At 42.3% G+C, this 7,019-nt stretch overlaps 1 long non-coding RNA gene across 1 annotated transcript; it reads right to left on the minus strand.

Annotated features, from left to right (window-relative positions):
• Positions 1-1,017: 1,017 nt before the first annotated feature.
• LOC115402138 (uncharacterized) lies at positions 1,018-2,012 on the minus strand. Its single transcript, XR_003933086.1, has 3 exons — positions 1,916-2,012; positions 1,698-1,790; positions 1,018-1,385 (listed from the first exon to the last, which is right to left on the minus strand). It is a non-coding gene; the product is annotated as an uncharacterized LOC115402138 (long non-coding RNA).
• Between the last annotated feature and the right edge of the window lie 5,007 nt (positions 2,013-7,019).

The raw sequence follows: 7,019 nt of genomic DNA on the forward strand, positions 1-7,019 counted from the left end.
TAATATATTTCCTACAAATTTCTATCCATATGCTAGTTTACCTGTTTAAAAAAAATTAGTTCTGTTGCTTTAAGAGAGACTCGGGGGGGAAAAAGAGTGTGAGGCGACATCAGAAAAGAAACAAAGCAGAAGGAATAATGAACCTGGGATGTGTTTTCTTTATTAAAGATGCAAAGGAAAGACAGATGTGGGTTTTTAGTGTGTGGTTTACTTTAAGGGTGCATTAATCAGCCTGGAAATGGAGCGAAACATGGATCTTTACAGGCTGATTCTGGTGCGACAGGAAGTGAAGAAACGGTCTAACCTCTCACCTTGCACTGTTAAAACGTGCAGATGTGTTAAAACGTTCATCAGTTGACATATGTGTCCTCTAAAAGCTTCTTCATTTGATCCCAGCCATCAGTCGGTTCAGTTTATTAAAGGGGTACAGCGCACACTCTAATAAATAAAGCACTGTGCCAACACAAAAAGTTGTGTTAACGTTTTCCACTAGAATTTTTAAGTTGAACCAATTGCTGGCAGAATTACATTAATTCAAAGCAATTTTTTGAGTACGTTGAATTACCTTTTAGTACGCACTAAAACACATTTCTTAGTACACTGAACTTAATAATTATAAACATGGATGCAATTATTTAAGCTGAACCAATAGAATGTTTTAAGTAAGGTTAAGAAGCTTTTAGGCCACAATGAAACATATTTCTTGTACACTGAATTTAATAATTGTCAACATGGATGCAAGTGTTTAAGTTGATCCAATAGAATCTTTTAAGTTAGTTGAAGAAGCTTTTTGGCCACAGTAAAACACATTTCTTAGTACACTGAACTTAATTCAGTTGATCTCTGCCATCGTGAGGGAAAATAGCTCTGACAGCAAGAAGATGACAAACACCTTCTGAACGGTTGTATTAGGCGTATCTACAAACATGAAGGGGATGTCAAAACATGGCAACTGGCCAACAGCTAAGGAATTCTTTCCTGCTGCTCAAAATGAAGAAAAAAATCAGACAGAAATAATCACATTTATAAGAAACATTTATTAAAGTTAACATCAATAAATCCTTAGTGGCAATAAATCCTTACAAGTGCAAACAGCAAATACACTAACACCGTCACAGAACACAGGCAGAAATAAAAAACAAGCAGGTGTGAGTGTTTGTGATGTAAGCATCTCACTCAAGCAAGGTTGATGAACTCTGCTCTGAAGATTGGTCTTGATGAAGATTAAGAGCATAGATTATTCCCATGAGCAAGGCACAGGATCTGGCGACATCAATCCCCTGCAGGATCTTGTTTCCCTCAATGACGATGGTTGCATGTCCATTACCAATGATGGCAATCTTCATCACATGCATGGAGAGGTCTTCGTCCAGCTCCTCCACATCCTTGCAGAAGCAATAAGGTGTTAGAATCAGGTTTTAACTTATTCCTTTTTTTTTTTTTTTTAATGTTTCACCTTCTGTTTAGATCTTTTAATCTTTTAGGTTTAGTGATGCCCAGGTGAAGGCGAGCTCATAATCCGGATGGATGGAGAATGAGCAACTGTTGTCCTGTGTCGCTGATTTCTCTAACATTTTCACTGTTTCCAGGTCATTCCTTTCAAAGGATTACCTCTATATCTGATAGTGAACACCCACCAGGACCCGCTACACAAGCAACTCAACCAAGATTCAAAACAAGTGTCATCAAGTACTTACGCAGTACTGTTTGAAAAGGTCCTCTTCCTTCTCTCCAAGATCGACTATGAGGCAGCGAATGGCAATTTCTCTCCACTTTTCAACCATGTTGTCCTGGTTCATAGAATAGATAAAAAAACAAAATAAGATGCAAGCCCCACCCAAAATCATGACAACATGAAACAGGGAGCAGACACATATCTAAAATAAAGGTCTATTTGTAACAAAGTTGATTATACCTCAAGGAGCATGTCCTTAATGTGTCTTATATTCATGCCTGCAGCTCCTCCTCTTGATTGGGTCAAGGCCATCAATTTTGGGGTGCACTGGTCCAGCTTGGCCAGAAAGGTCGATTCACAGCTGATTGTTGTTATCTTCTTGAACTCTTCACATATCTACAGGGCACACCAGGATGAGAACCAAACATGAATCATTGAATCAATCAGCAGTGGAAAAATAATGGTTTAAAAAAACATTTATACACTTCTTCACACTCACTTCAGAAGAATGACCAAATCCACAACACCTGGATACCAGGTGAAGATAAAGCCAGTTTTTTTGGTCCTCGCAAGGCCCACAGGAAGGTGGCTGAAGACCTAAGTAGGGAAATAAAGGATAAGTAAATTAAATAAAAGCACAGTTTTAAACATGCATATAAGAAACCTTACAAAACATTTAAATGAACTTAATTACTATTCTTTCTAATACAATGCAAAATGCCAGTTTTCTTATAGCCTGTGTACTTATCACTTCAAATCAAACATAAATGTACAGTCCTCTTTTTTAATTAATTCTCACATTAGCTGTTTTAACGTCAATATTAATTTATTTACATGTACAAATGAAATATGATTCTTTGCAACCGACTGATTGCAATAGTAGCTTGTTTGCTGCAGAGTGCGGGGCGGAGCAGAATGCGGAAAATGTGGAATGAGGGGGTAAAGGTTCTGCGTGCGCGAAAAAAAACAAAACAAAACAAAACAAAAAAAAAAAACTCGTGGTCGCCCGTTCAAAAACGGCGCACAGCTCCGGACACGCTGTCTGGACAGTGGACACGCACCGCATGCAGTAAGCCCAGCGTGCTGGGACATGATGCACGGAATCTGAAATGACAGAACGCATGCGTGCGGCTCTATGCTGTCAAGCTAAGGCTTTAGAAACTCTGAACGGAGAGGAAATGGGGTACTGGCATGTTTACCCGGTTAATGAAATGCGGAAATGAACGCGATATCTTTGAAGTGTGCGCTGCCTGCTGTTAATGACGGCGCTGCTCCAATATGGTGAAACGGCGCAAAGACCATTCCTTACCGTCCAATACAGGACAATTCGGTTTTTTAATGGGTGATTAATAACCCTAGTAAGACTATGATTTAAATTTTGTTAATCACCTACCTAAAGTAAACCATTATTCCTACATTTAAGCCTCAATCAATGACTGGCATCAGCAAGCTAACTCTGCCTCTGCACACAGACTGCACTACCAACACTGCTCAGATTTCAAAGTCACCACTTCCAGATTTCAGTATTCGGTTTCATCAACTCAATCCTAAGCAAATGAAAATTGGCATAATTAAGCATAAAATGACTTACCATTCACTGCAGCGCTTCAATGAGCTTCGGCTGGGCCCACCATGTGCTCACCCTCATGGCCGTGAACGTTTCCGCTGCACGCAGAGGGAAACTGCGCCGTTGACACGTCATCAAAATGTATTTTACATTAGCAGAACTTAAAATCTAATCGTTTCATGACTGACTAAAAATTTTACACTCTGACAAGTCAACGATAGTATATTGAATCAAAAGGCATGATTTGTGTGTCATCCAAGCTCAATAAAATAACGTTTGCAAGTAAATAGTCTAACAGCAACTCAGAACTTGATTTTTGATTTCACAACATGTTTATTTGAGTAATGAGTAAAGGCCACCTGAATTAGTTTTTAGAGTGCAGTTTTAAATATTAAATTTTCAATTATTCACACCCACACACGTTTTCACCTTTGCCTGATGGGCAGCAAGAGCTATTTTTGCAAGATCGCAATCACTCCTATTTTCCTGTGCAGCGCACTGAAGGCACAGCAATATGAGTGATTCGGGTACGAATCGCTCTGAGCCTGACGTAATGCGCGCTCCCGCTGGCCTGGTAATCCTTAAGTTTCGATAAGTCAGTTTCGATTTGTCCGCCATTACTCCGCCAGACGCTTAGCAGCAACAACTGAGCAGTACTGAGGATGGAGCTTCCAGAAAGTAAGAAAAGACCGGCTTCTAGCACTGCCACAGCTCCAGCACAGACTCCACAAGGCAAAAGAAACTTACATTTTACTCGAGCGCTGCTAAAAGAGCGAGGAAGGAGTTCCCCTCTTCTGTGCACGTACTTGGGCACAAGCCACAGACACGAGCTTTTCACTAAGCTACAGTTACGCCTAAGGCCTGCAGGGGTCAGTGTTTCGCATAAAACGAGCAAACTGCGCTGCGCTCCTTTAAAGCAGAATAACGACTGTTTGGCAGAAGAAGCCTCAGCCAGCGACACTTTTTAGGGAAACTGCCGCACTGAAAGAAAGTTTCACGCCAAAATCATCAGACCAAAAACAGCATTAAATGATAATCTCTGAGAGAAAGTCTTCTCATTTACTACCACAGCTCTACCATGGCCAACGTAATCTTAAATATTATTCAGTGTTTTATCTCTTCCTGAATGTCTAGTTCATAATTACTTCAGTTTTTCTGGAATTATTTCTAATTTCATTTCCACAGCCAAAATAAAAAAAAAGACACAATGAAGTAAAACGTGATAATACAGTGTGAAATTAAGGTGCTCAGTGTTACACGCACAGGAGCGCACAACAATAACACGCTGGGGCGCTCTCCTCCAATTCGCCCTGATATGACTTGAGGTTGAAGGTTACTGGCAGGTTTTGAATGTCTCATCCCGCTCTGAGGCGCCGACACTTTACACCGAGCTGCTGAGTGATGAGAACGAAATCAAACACACTTCAGGCTTCAGGACGGAGCCAGTCAGGAGCTGAAATCAGTGTAACATCAGTGTATCTCTGCTGTGTGACACTGAAGCCCGTTTACATGACAGAGATTCTACTTCTAAGTCGTAAACTTGTGAAATATTGTATTCGTGTTAGAAAACTGTGTTTTCACTTTCAAAACATTTTCTGAAGCAAAAAGATGCAAATGTGTAAAGAAGGTTGGACGATATCGAAGTGCTTCACTTTTGAGATCAAATTGATCGATTCAGAAAGGATAAAATATTTAAAATCAAAAAGTTTTGTATCTAATGACTCGATATTCATTATGTTTAAAAGCCCAGTTGTTTAAAGCTTCACTTTCGTGTTTAAATATAAAATACTGCAAATTAATTGAATGCAGAAGGATTCATAAAGTCAATAAGCGCTGAACTTATTTAACTTCTGTTGCATTTAATTTGGGCAAAATGGAGCGCTTATTTTTTCAACAGGGTTCTTATTTTATTATGGGTATTTATTGGTTTAATTACTTTATGTTATTAGTGTCATAAAATCATGTTTCCTTTGTTTTGCTGTTGTAGGTTTTTCACCTTCATCACAGTTGCGTGTGTCACCGGTTCAAATTAACTCCTGTATCTCAGCTGCACCGATATCCCTGTCAATCTCACGCTCTTACAGACCCCCTCCGGCCCCTGGTCCCCAAACTAAACCCCCCTCCAGCCTCTGGTCCAGAGCCGAACATGCATCGGGAACATGGTCTGACCGACTGCCAGCAATGAACACCACGCTCCTACTCCAGTCATAAGCCGCTTTCCCACTGGCCAAAAAACCCGTTTAAACCCCCTCCTCATGGCAGAGGGAAAGGGTTTAATCGGCACTTAGACCTGGTTCTACCTTGTTCAACCCTGCAATCAACCTGGGATTTTACCGGCTTTCTACCAGCTTTAAGTGGGAGGGAAACATCCGGGAACTTATGTGATGACGTCGACGCAGCGCAGCTACGTTAGCGCGCTAGTTGTTGCTTCTGGACAGGTGAGATTTCCTTCGACAAGATGACCCAGCACTGGTAAGATAGCGAGACCAGAGAGCTTCTCTTGATCCATGGGGAAGAGAAGATTTGTCTACAGGTAACGGGGACTGCATTGTTTACTTTCGTTTTACTTTCGTTTTGCTCCGTCTCGCTGATGATGTCATCAACGTGGGACACCATCAGCGCGGGAAAACGCAGTGACGCGGCTCGCCAGCAGGCGGCTCGACCCGGGTCTGCAGGCAGTGGGAAAGGAGTCTTTTAGCCGATCGTTAGCGGGTCGAAAACACGGGTCGACCCGCTAGTTGCAGTGGGAAAGGGGTACTATAGAGACCAGATGGCCCTTAACAAGGGACCCCGGACTACGTATTCCGAAAGCAACCCCCACAAGATACCATGAGGGATGCGGTCGAACATCTTCTACAAATCCATTAAAAACATGTGGACTGGTTGGGAGCCCTCGAGCACCCTATGGAGGGTCTAGAGCTGGCCCAGTGTTCCTCGACCAGGACAAAAACCGCATTGTTCCTCCTGGATCTGAGGTTCAACGTCGGTCAAATGCTCCTCTCCAGTACCCTGGAATAGACTTTCCCAGGGAGGCTGAGGAGTGTGATCCCCCTATACGTAGTTGGTAGTTGGAGCATATCCTCCGGTCCTCCTTTGTAAAAAGGGGGACCACCACCCCAGTCAGCCAATCCAGACGCACCGTCCTCGACCGCCACGCGATGTTACAGAGACGTGTCAACCAAGACAGTCCCTGTACATCCAGAGATTTTTGTACTCAGGGCGAATCTCGTCCACCGAGGAGCTTACCAACCACCTCGGTGACTTCAGCTTGGATAATGGACGAGTCCGCCTCTGAGACCTCAGCCTCCGCTTCCTCCACGGAAGACGTGGCGACAGGATTGAGAAGGTCCTCTCAGTATTCCTTTCACCGTCCGTAATGTAAGAAATTATTCAGAAACTTCATCAGATTTTAATCCAGGGGTCAGGGAGATGACTTCCTCTGGTGTGACTTCTGAAGGAAAACTCACAATGAAAGAAATGAATGTAGGTTGTTTGGCCTTTGACCTAACAGGAATGAAAGCTCCTTTAGATACAGACGTATTTGAACTGTGTGTTTATGTGTATTTGTGATATTTCTGCACCGTCTGCAGGTTTTTTTTGTGTCCCTTTATGTTGTGTCAACATGTTCAACATGAACACACGGCGTGTTTGTCCCCCACAACGCAGCTCTCACATAAAAAAAGCTGTATTAAACCTGTATTTCAGCCTTTACAATACATCTTTATTTGGCCTCTGTGTACTCTCTGCTCCAGAGCCTCACTCCGGTCAAGCCACTCA

This window comes from Salarias fasciatus, chromosome 15 (genome assembly GCF_902148845.1).
Source record: "Salarias fasciatus chromosome 15, fSalaFa1.1, whole genome shotgun sequence".
Classification (NCBI taxonomy): domain Eukaryota; kingdom Metazoa; phylum Chordata; class Actinopteri; order Blenniiformes; family Blenniidae; genus Salarias; species Salarias fasciatus.